The sequence below is a fragment of the Stenella coeruleoalba genome, assembly GCF_951394435.1.
Source record: "Stenella coeruleoalba genome assembly, chromosome: 17".
NCBI classification, from domain to species: Eukaryota; Metazoa; Chordata; class Mammalia; order Artiodactyla; family Delphinidae; genus Stenella; species Stenella coeruleoalba.
Window position 1 is genome coordinate 34,520,723 of NC_137163.1, and position 9,142 is coordinate 34,529,864.

The following is a 9,142-nucleotide window of genomic DNA, read 5'->3' on the forward strand; positions in this document are numbered from 1 at the left end:
TCTTCCCGGACCGAGGCACGAACCTGTGTCCCCTGCATCGGCAGGCGGACTCTCAACCACTGCGCCACCAGGGAAGCCCCAAAACAATTTTTTAAAGAGGCCCAAGGAGATGGAGGAAAAGCATGGCATTGCCTATTACAATGGTCATCAGGATAGAAGGTCATCAGTTTGTCAAAAGAAAGGCTGAAAGCCAAAGACCCACATTCCAGAAGTGGGAAGAACAAGGGGGACCCAAGAAGGAGAAGGAGATGTGTGGTGGAGGAGCTAAGAATTCAGGTGATTACACCAAGCACTCTAGTTTTTAGATCCCAACCCAAACATCAAGACAGTTGGCTGACCAAACATAGCTGGGAACAAAGGGATATTTTAAAAATCAGGAGTAAATAATCTGAAATTATCTACGGTCATCATTTCTGGGCTTCACATGTACTGGGAACTTGGACGATAGAACCTGAGAACCAAGATGAAGAAGACGAAGGCTCCGGTTCCAGTCAGTGGATGTCACCTCACAGCGGTGGGCGATGTGGGGACACTCACACTGTCCGAGGGTTGGATTCCAGCTACTGGGGAGTTTGAATGGTAAACAGTACTGAGCACTCTGGTGATGACTGCAGCTTCAGTCACATTAAAAGAATGATCAAATAAAAGCAAAAAGCTCTGATTTGAAAAACATCATCTGAGACAAGAAGTCTGATGTCTGGACACACTCATCGCATCCCCATGCCTGACCAGCAGACTTCCAATCAAACCACAATGAATAACAAAATATTTTTTTCTCTGTCTTTTTGAAAACTCTTCAAAGATAGGACCATCCAGGAGAACAAAGTTGCAAGAACAAACGTTGTTTTTACATATTTCTTTTAAGAGGAGATGTGCTTCTCAGAATCATTCTCTAAATAAATAATTATCCAAGGGGCACCATCCTTACCCAAACCATGTGGTCTGAAACAGGGAAGGGGTCCAGGGAAAGTCAGGAAGCTGCTGCCCCAAGTAGGGGTATTGGGTTCAGGACTTGCAGAAATGATGGATTTGTGAGCATTTGTGGCTCATTATGACCAAGTCTAGACCTTCCCTTAGAGACGAATTGGAAGGGCATATGGGTCCAGAGGTGCAGCTCAAAAGACAACTCAAGTAGTGGTAGAGGTCCTTCACAGCTCTTGTACCTCCTAAGAAATTTAAAAAGCTAAATATTGCCAGCAGTTACTATTTAAGGATTCACTTGTTAAGTTGCTAAGGAAGTTACAGAAACAGATGGACCATACTACTCAGGAGATGAAATCTTAAGAGTTCCTGGGGGTTATGGGGCCCCACTTCCATCCCTCCCTCATTCCATCTGGACTTTGATGTGGGCTGTAGCAAAAATACCACCACTTTCCTGCAGAACTGCAGACTTTTAAAATATGATAATGTCACGTAGCTACACTGATGATGACACATCTCAGTGTCTTAGATGTCAGATCTGTCTGAGAACCTTGCCTTTCAATTTCTTTTATGGTGCCTGGCAAGTAAACATTTATTAAATGAATAGAAGAAAACGTGAATTAGTAAACAAGCCATTGACATCTATCGCGCATCTATATACACCAAACTCTGGGGTGGATAGTTTCACCAGCAATTTAATTTAATCTTCATAATATTCCTGAACTGATTATCAGAGCGGTATCTTCAAGGAACTTAGGCTCTAGTTTGAATACAAAGCATAATGGAAAAAAGTTAAACGTAAAAATAATAGATAGTGGTATTGGTGTAAAGATAAGCATATAGATCAACAGAACAGACGAGAGAGCTCAGAAATGGCCCTACACGTATATGGCCAATCGGTTTTTGACAAAGAAGCCAAGGAAATGTAATAGGAAAAGAGTAATCTTTTCAACAAACGGTGCTGGAACAGTTGGTTATGTAAGAAAACGAATCTTAACCCTTATTGCATACTGTATATAAAGATTAATCCTGAGTGAATCATAGACCAAAGGGAAAGAGCTAAACGTATAAAACTTTTAGAAGAAAACACATGAAAATATCTTAGTGACTTGGGTTGGGGAAAGATTTCTTGAATAGGACACAAGAAGCATGAGCTACGAAAGAAAAAATTAATAAACTGGAGACTTCATCAAAATTAACAAGGACTGGGGCTTCCCTGGTGGCGCAGTGGTTAAGAATCCGCCTGCCAATGCAGGGGACACGGGTTTGAGCTCTGGTCCATGAAGATCCCACATGCCGCGGAGCAACTAAGCCCATGAACCACAACTACTGAGCCTGCACTCTAGAGCCCACAAGCCACAGCTACTGAGCCCGCATGCCACAGCTACTGAGCCTTCTCTCTAGAGCCTGCGAGCCACAACTACTGAAGCCCACAAGCCGCAGCTACTGAGCCTGTGTGCCACAACTACTGAAGCCTGCGCACCTAGAGCCCATGCTCTGCAACAAGAGAAGCCACCGCAATGAGAAGCCCGCACACCCCAATGAAGAGTAGCCCCCACTAGCCGCAAGTAGAGAAAGCCCGTGCACAGCAACAAAAACCCAATGCAGCCAAAAATAAATAAATAAATTGATTTAAAAAAAAAAATTAACAAGGACTAAGGGCCACGAGGAAATTTGGGGGGATGATTAAAATGTTTAATACCTTTACTGTGGTGGTGGTTACACAATTATGAACATAATGTAAAACTCTTCAAATTGAATACTTAAAATTGGTGAATGTTTATTGCATGTAAATTACACCTAAATAAAACTGACCTGACCCAAAAATGGAGCATGTATCATCCTCAATTCACAGACGAGGAAACTGAGGCTTATAATAGGTAAGGAACACACCTAAGTCACAGAACTGGCAAGCAGTGGAGGCAGGATTCAAACCCAGGTGTCCTTTTGAGTCCACAACTCATCTTCCTTCTTTTGCATTGTTTCCTTCCTTGCTGTTCATTCTATAACTAATTATTAAAGGCTCATATTAAAAGAATCTAATAACTAGCAGAATAAGACATGTCCCACGAGGGTCCCTTGCCCAAGGACGTATGGGGTAGTCTTCCCCATCGAATTCTTACATTGAAGCCCTGCCCTCCTGCCTCTAGGACGTGTGTTTCTCCAAGGCTGTCCTTATTCCAGAATCCTCAAATCCAAGTCTTTGCTTCCCTTATCTCCAGACTCAGATTCGCCCCATCTCACCTTCAGCACTTTCACCTGGTATTTATCAGCTCTACATGATTTTATACTTATTTATCTTGCACCCCTCGTGGGCCTTGTCACCTACAGGTCTAAGGAGTCCCTAACTAATCCATCAGCTTCATGGAACACTATTATTGAGCTTGTGTTCCCCGCAAAGCACCCGCGACAGCATCTTTTACTCACTATGAGCTCCAGGTTGGATTCGAATCTTCGCATCGCGATATAGTTCAGGTGCGCACCGTTTATCAGGTGCCCGCTGTCTCCTGTTATGCCGGGTGTTATAAACACAGATGAGGTCCTTGGGCTGGCAGTGCAGCGGGGAGACAGGTGTATAGAGATGTAATTACCCACCAGCACAGTGGACGCAGCGATAGAAAGAGGAGTGAAGCCCAGGTTGTCACGGTGGAGGCGCACCCACTCTCTGGAGGCGGGGCAGGGGGGGGTCGTGATGGAGGGTGGTGGGAACAGCCCTGCGCAACAGTCCTTACAGGGAAGATGACCTCTGCTGGGTTTGAACGACCGAGAGGAGATGTAAAATCCTGGGAAAACATGTGCGAAGGCATTGAAGCGTGAAGGAGCGCCAGGGAAGCAGAGTTCGGTAACGTCGGGTGTGGACTGTAAAGAGAGCGGCTCGACCTGAGGTCTAGGAGGTAGCAGGAGTTTGGCAAGAGAGGGCTTTGTGGCAAGAATCAAAGCCCCAGGCCACCTGGGAGCCAGGCATGATGTTAACAAAAGAGGCTGACTTTGACCCAAGGACAGGAAGTAAAATAATGGAAAGAGCATCTACGGGGCTTTGACTCTGCCTGAGGCCCCGTTTTAATCACACGTACTCAGTCACTTATCAGGTAAGTAGTACCATTATTATGGCCATTTTACAGATGAGGCAACCGAAGCCTAGAGGGCGTAATTAATATGCCCACAATATGTTTTTTAGGATGTGAACGCAGGGATTCTGACTCTAAAGCCCAACTTTAACCACTTGGCTACTCTTACCTCAGAAATATCGAAAAGACTTCAGTTTTTAAAATGCCTCCAAATAGTACCAGGCCTATTAGAGGGAGCAAATACAGTGTAGGTGGAAATCTCAAATAAGGGAGATAAACCACCCTCAAAATACCTAAGGAGGCTATTCCTCCTAGAAAACTAGAGGCTTGTAGACCTCTCAGTCCCTAGGAGAGCAGGTTTATTATCTGCGTAAGATTATAATTTACAAACATAACAAAGTAGAAATCTGTTTCTGATGCTTTCATGCAATGCTGACTAGGTTACACCTCCTGAGCTGGGTTTCAGGCGAGCTTGGTGGGTCGCGCATCTTCCTGTGTCCCAGCTGCTGTGTCTGCTGAAGAAGGCTCCAGCGGTCTCTCCTGTGCTTGTTCTGAGATATGCCAGGACACAGAGGGGACCCCTGGGAGTCCCAACACCCAGCAGAATAAAATGTAGACTCAGAACGTATGTGGGTCATACCATTCCTTTTGACCATTGGCATCTTTTTTAAAAATTTATTTATTTATTTTTGGCTGCACTGGGTCTTTGTTGCTGCACGCGGGCTTGCTCTCGTTGCGGCGAGCAGGGGCTGCTCTTCGTTGAGGTGCACGGGCTTCTCATTGTGGTGGCTTCTCTTGTTGTGGAGCACGGGGTGACCCCAGAACAGAACCCTACAAAGTGGACGCCCCCGTGGTGTAACTAGGCCCTCGCATTTCAGTCCTGTTTCTACCTAATCAAGGCCTGCTCTTCGTTTGAAGTTTCTATTAAATCAATTTTCTCCTCTCTGTGTTGAATAATCTCAGTTGTCCCAGGTATTATTTCTGGCCTTGTCCAATATTTTCAAGTTGAAGCAAAACACTATTCTTGTAAGGGTCTAAGAGAAGCTTCTAAATATATTAAATTGTGTGTGTGTGTCTGAGAGAGAGACAGAGACAGAGATTATGGAGGTTTCATTCTAAAGATCAGGTTACAGTATGAAAAGCAAATCAGTCTAAAGTTTAATGAACATAAGGTAAGCATCTGGAAACCCACTTAAATACTTGGAATAACTCTTCTAACAGCTGGGTCCTCTGTCATTTCAGCTCTAGAAAATTGATCAAAGACCACAAATTAGCCTTCATGTATCTCCCACTGAGTTCAACCTCAGTATTTTTTACTTTTTAGAGTTATTTGAAGATTTTTAAGTTTGACTTTTCTGGCACAGACCCAGAGATTCTTCACTGCCTGGATCTAGTCCTAAAAGAGTAGTGGGGACTGGCTTTGCATTTGTGCCTTAGGTAAAAATCTCAATCACTATCAACATGTACATAAACACACACACACACACACACACACACACACACACACACTCACATCCACGACAGTTTGCACCCAAACTAGTGAATGTGTCCAAGATGAGGCTTGCCTGCTGCTCTATTCCAAGAAGAGCTGCTTTGAAGTGACCGTCCAGGCTTAGAAGAATAAACTCAGTGCTATGTTTTCTCCAGCAGATGGCGCTGTGCACCGCGCTCTGTAGAGCGATCGACAGGTACTCAATATTTTTGAGGGACTCTACCAAGCCCCAAACAGGAGGGTTTGACCCCCAAAGCCTGGAGTTAGGACCAGTCTCCACTCTGATTCATTCTCCTCTGCAACCTTACAGACACTATTCATCTACCACAAGCCTGTGAGTGGATCCTAAATGTATAAAACTGCTCCCAACTAATGAATTCGTTCTTTCAGCGACGGTTCAGTGGTGCCTTCCATGTGCCAGGTACAATTCTTGGAGCTGGGGATAGAGAGCTGAGCAAAACAGATGATTAAATGAAGTCCAATAAAAACACAAACAGCTCTATCATGTGATGGCTGTCATCAACAGGTGCTCTGAAGAAAAATTAAGCAGGCTCTTTTAGTGGGCAGGTCTGAGAGAGCCTCTCTGGGGAGGCGACAGGTGAGCAGAGCCCTGAATGATTCCAAGTAGGTGGCTCCAGCCTCAGGTGCACCTTGAAATCACCTGGGACGCTTTAACCAGGCTGGTGCCCGGGCCCAGCCCCGAGCATGCTGCCTTAACTGGTCAGGGGTGGGGTCCAGGCGCTGGGAGTTTTAAGTCTCTCAGGTAATCCTTGTGCACACCCAGGGTTGAGAACCATTAACTCTAAACACCTGAGCAGGAAATCACACACCTTGGTAGGGAATTATCCCGAAGCTAAATGAAAAGAGACCCGTTTTTTGCTGCTGCCTGATGTAGGGCTGGCTGCAGCACAGAGGCCCTCTCCCAGCTGCTCCCTGGAACCCAGGCGAGCTGGACAGCAGAGCTCACTCAGCAAGCCAGAATACGCCTCGTGCTCTGCCAGTCGTCTGGGCTGCTGAATCATCTCGCTTTTCCGAAGATCAGGGGAAACGTGGCCAGTGCCCTGTCCTGCCCCGGCATGGGTTCCCTCGAGCGGGCTGCCTGGGAGCAGGGGGCTGTCCTACCATCTCTGTGTCTTAGCGTAGGGAGCACCCTTTGTCTCCCCAGGTGGCCCCCCTGAGCTGCTTCTCCGACACCCCCATCTCTTCTGACCTTGTACCTGAACTGCCTGCCTCTCCCCCTTCTCTTCTGGAACTCATCAAGAATCTTTAGGGGAGAGGGGCCTTAGATCCTGGAGCTGATGAGTGGGCACAGCTGTGCTCTGGGAGCCTGATGGATTCCAGCCCTCAGCTGCTGACCCCAATTCTGCCTTCTTCAGGACACAGGGGTCCCATCTCCCCTGGTGGCCGACAGAGAGCTGGTGAGAGATGCTGCTTGGCCGCCCCGTGAGCATTTCCTTGTTTCTCTTTCAGACAGGCTGGAGATTGTCTTTCCCTCCTTTGAAATGCTGACCGGGAGCAGCTCGCCACCTCCACCTTCCTCAGACTTGTGCTCCAGGTAAGATCTTTGCTCTCAGGCACTGAGATGTTCAAGGAGGCCAGTCTGAGGATCCAGGCTTGGGATGGACATGCTAGGAGAAGAGACCCTCTGTAATGGGATCTCCATTGGTCTTGTCCTGGGACCCAAGGCCACAGTTCTCTCTCTTTACTTTTAATCATGGAAAATTCAAAACATACCCAAAAGTAGAAAGAATAGTAAAGTGAAGCCCCATGGACCCCATCACCCAGCTGTGACAGGTTGCCAATCTTATATCGTCTCTTGTTATTAATTCCGGGAGGCAGGGGTGGGGAATTTAAAGCATGCTTCAGACAACCTATAATTTTACTCATAAATATGTCAGAGGGACATCTTTTTTATTTTTACTTTATTTATCTTTGGCTGCATTGGGTCTTCATTGCTGCGCGCAGGCTTTCTCTAGTTGCGGCGAGTGGGGGCTACTCTTCATTGCAGTGTGTGGGCTTCTCATTGCAGTGGCTTCTCTTGTTGCGGAGCACGGGCTCCAGGCACATGGGCTTCAGCAGCTGTGGCACGTGGGCTCAGTAGTTGTGGCTCGCAGGCTCTAGAACACAGGCTCAGTAGTTGTGGGGCATGGACTTAGTTGCTCCACGGCATGTGAGATCTTCCTGGACCAGGGATCAAACCTGTGTCCCCTACACTGGCAGGTGGATTCTTAACCACTGCACCACCAGGGAAGTCCCAGAGGGACATCTTTAACTGATAGGACTTTTAAATAGAACCACCAAGTCTTTTTTTTTTTTTTTTTTGGCTACACAGCATGGCTTGCAGAATCTTAGTTCCCTGACCAGGGATTGAACCCCAGTCCTGGCAGTGAAAGAGCTGAGTCATAACCACTGGACCGTCAGGGAATTCCCAACCACCAAGTCTTTATCATCTAATACCATGTTAGCTCATACTCATATTTCTGTGTTGTCTGAAAAGTCAGCTCTCTTAAACTGAGTTCAGATTGTTACTTGATACACATCTTATTGATTTTCCATTTAACCCACTTCAATTCCTCAACCCTTCTTGTTGGGTGAGGGGCAGGGAGTTAGGTGGGAATGTTTCCCTTTGACATTGAACTGAGAGGTTTAGTGGAAGGCGTGTGGGTCTCAGGCTCAGACTCAATCCCAGATCTCTTCCTTTGTGACTTAGTCTGGGATCTGATGAGTCTTCCCTTCCCAGCCTCTCCTAGGGGAAGAGAAGTTTGCTTGTTAGGAACCTCAAAACTCACGGAGACAGGTCTGTGAAAACACTTGCCAAAAGTAAACAAACATTATTACACAAACCTCCAGTATTTCCCTGTAAAAAATTTATTAGTTGACCTTGGTGTGAAGTCAACTGAACCACCCAGATCATTCTGAAGAAATGTATTCAATGTTTTTTTTAAAATAAATTTATTACTTACTTTTGGCTGCATTGGGTCTTTGTTTCTTTGCCCCTTGGAGGGAGGGGGGCCTGGGGAGACTACTTTACATTGCGGTTGTGCGGGCTTCTCATTGCGGTGGCTTCTCTTGCTGCGGAGCACGGTAGTTGTGGCTCCTGGGCTCTAGGGCGCTGGCTCAGTAGTTGTGGCGCACGGACTTAGTTGTTCCGCTGCATGTGGAATCTTCCCCGACTAGGGCTCGAACCCGTGTCCCCTGCACTGGCAGGCGGATTCTCAACCACTGCGCCACCAGGGAAGCCCTGTATTCAATGTTTAATGGCCTTGTTCTTAAAAGAGAAACAACCCCCGCCCCCCCATACACACACACATTAAACCACTCTCTTAAGTTCAGAAGTTGAAATGAAAGCAAAATCCACTGTTCTTCCCTCCCTTGTCATTAGAAGATGGTCTTTAGCTCTTGGTTAGTTTTGATTCTTTTCCCTGAAAGCTGTTCACTTGGAAAGAGGAGAGAAAAAGGAGAGCAAAAATCAAACAGTGTGTTAACAGGGATTTAGTCAGAGGCGGGCTGCTGAATTGTAATTTACCTCTGGGCAGAAAGAGATTTTACTCTATTATTTATTAGGTCAAGCCCTTTGTTGACATAAAGCCTGGGAGGTGTTGTAGGTAATTTCTTAGCAATGCTTTAGGGGAGCATATTAGTTTCCTATTGCTATTGTAAT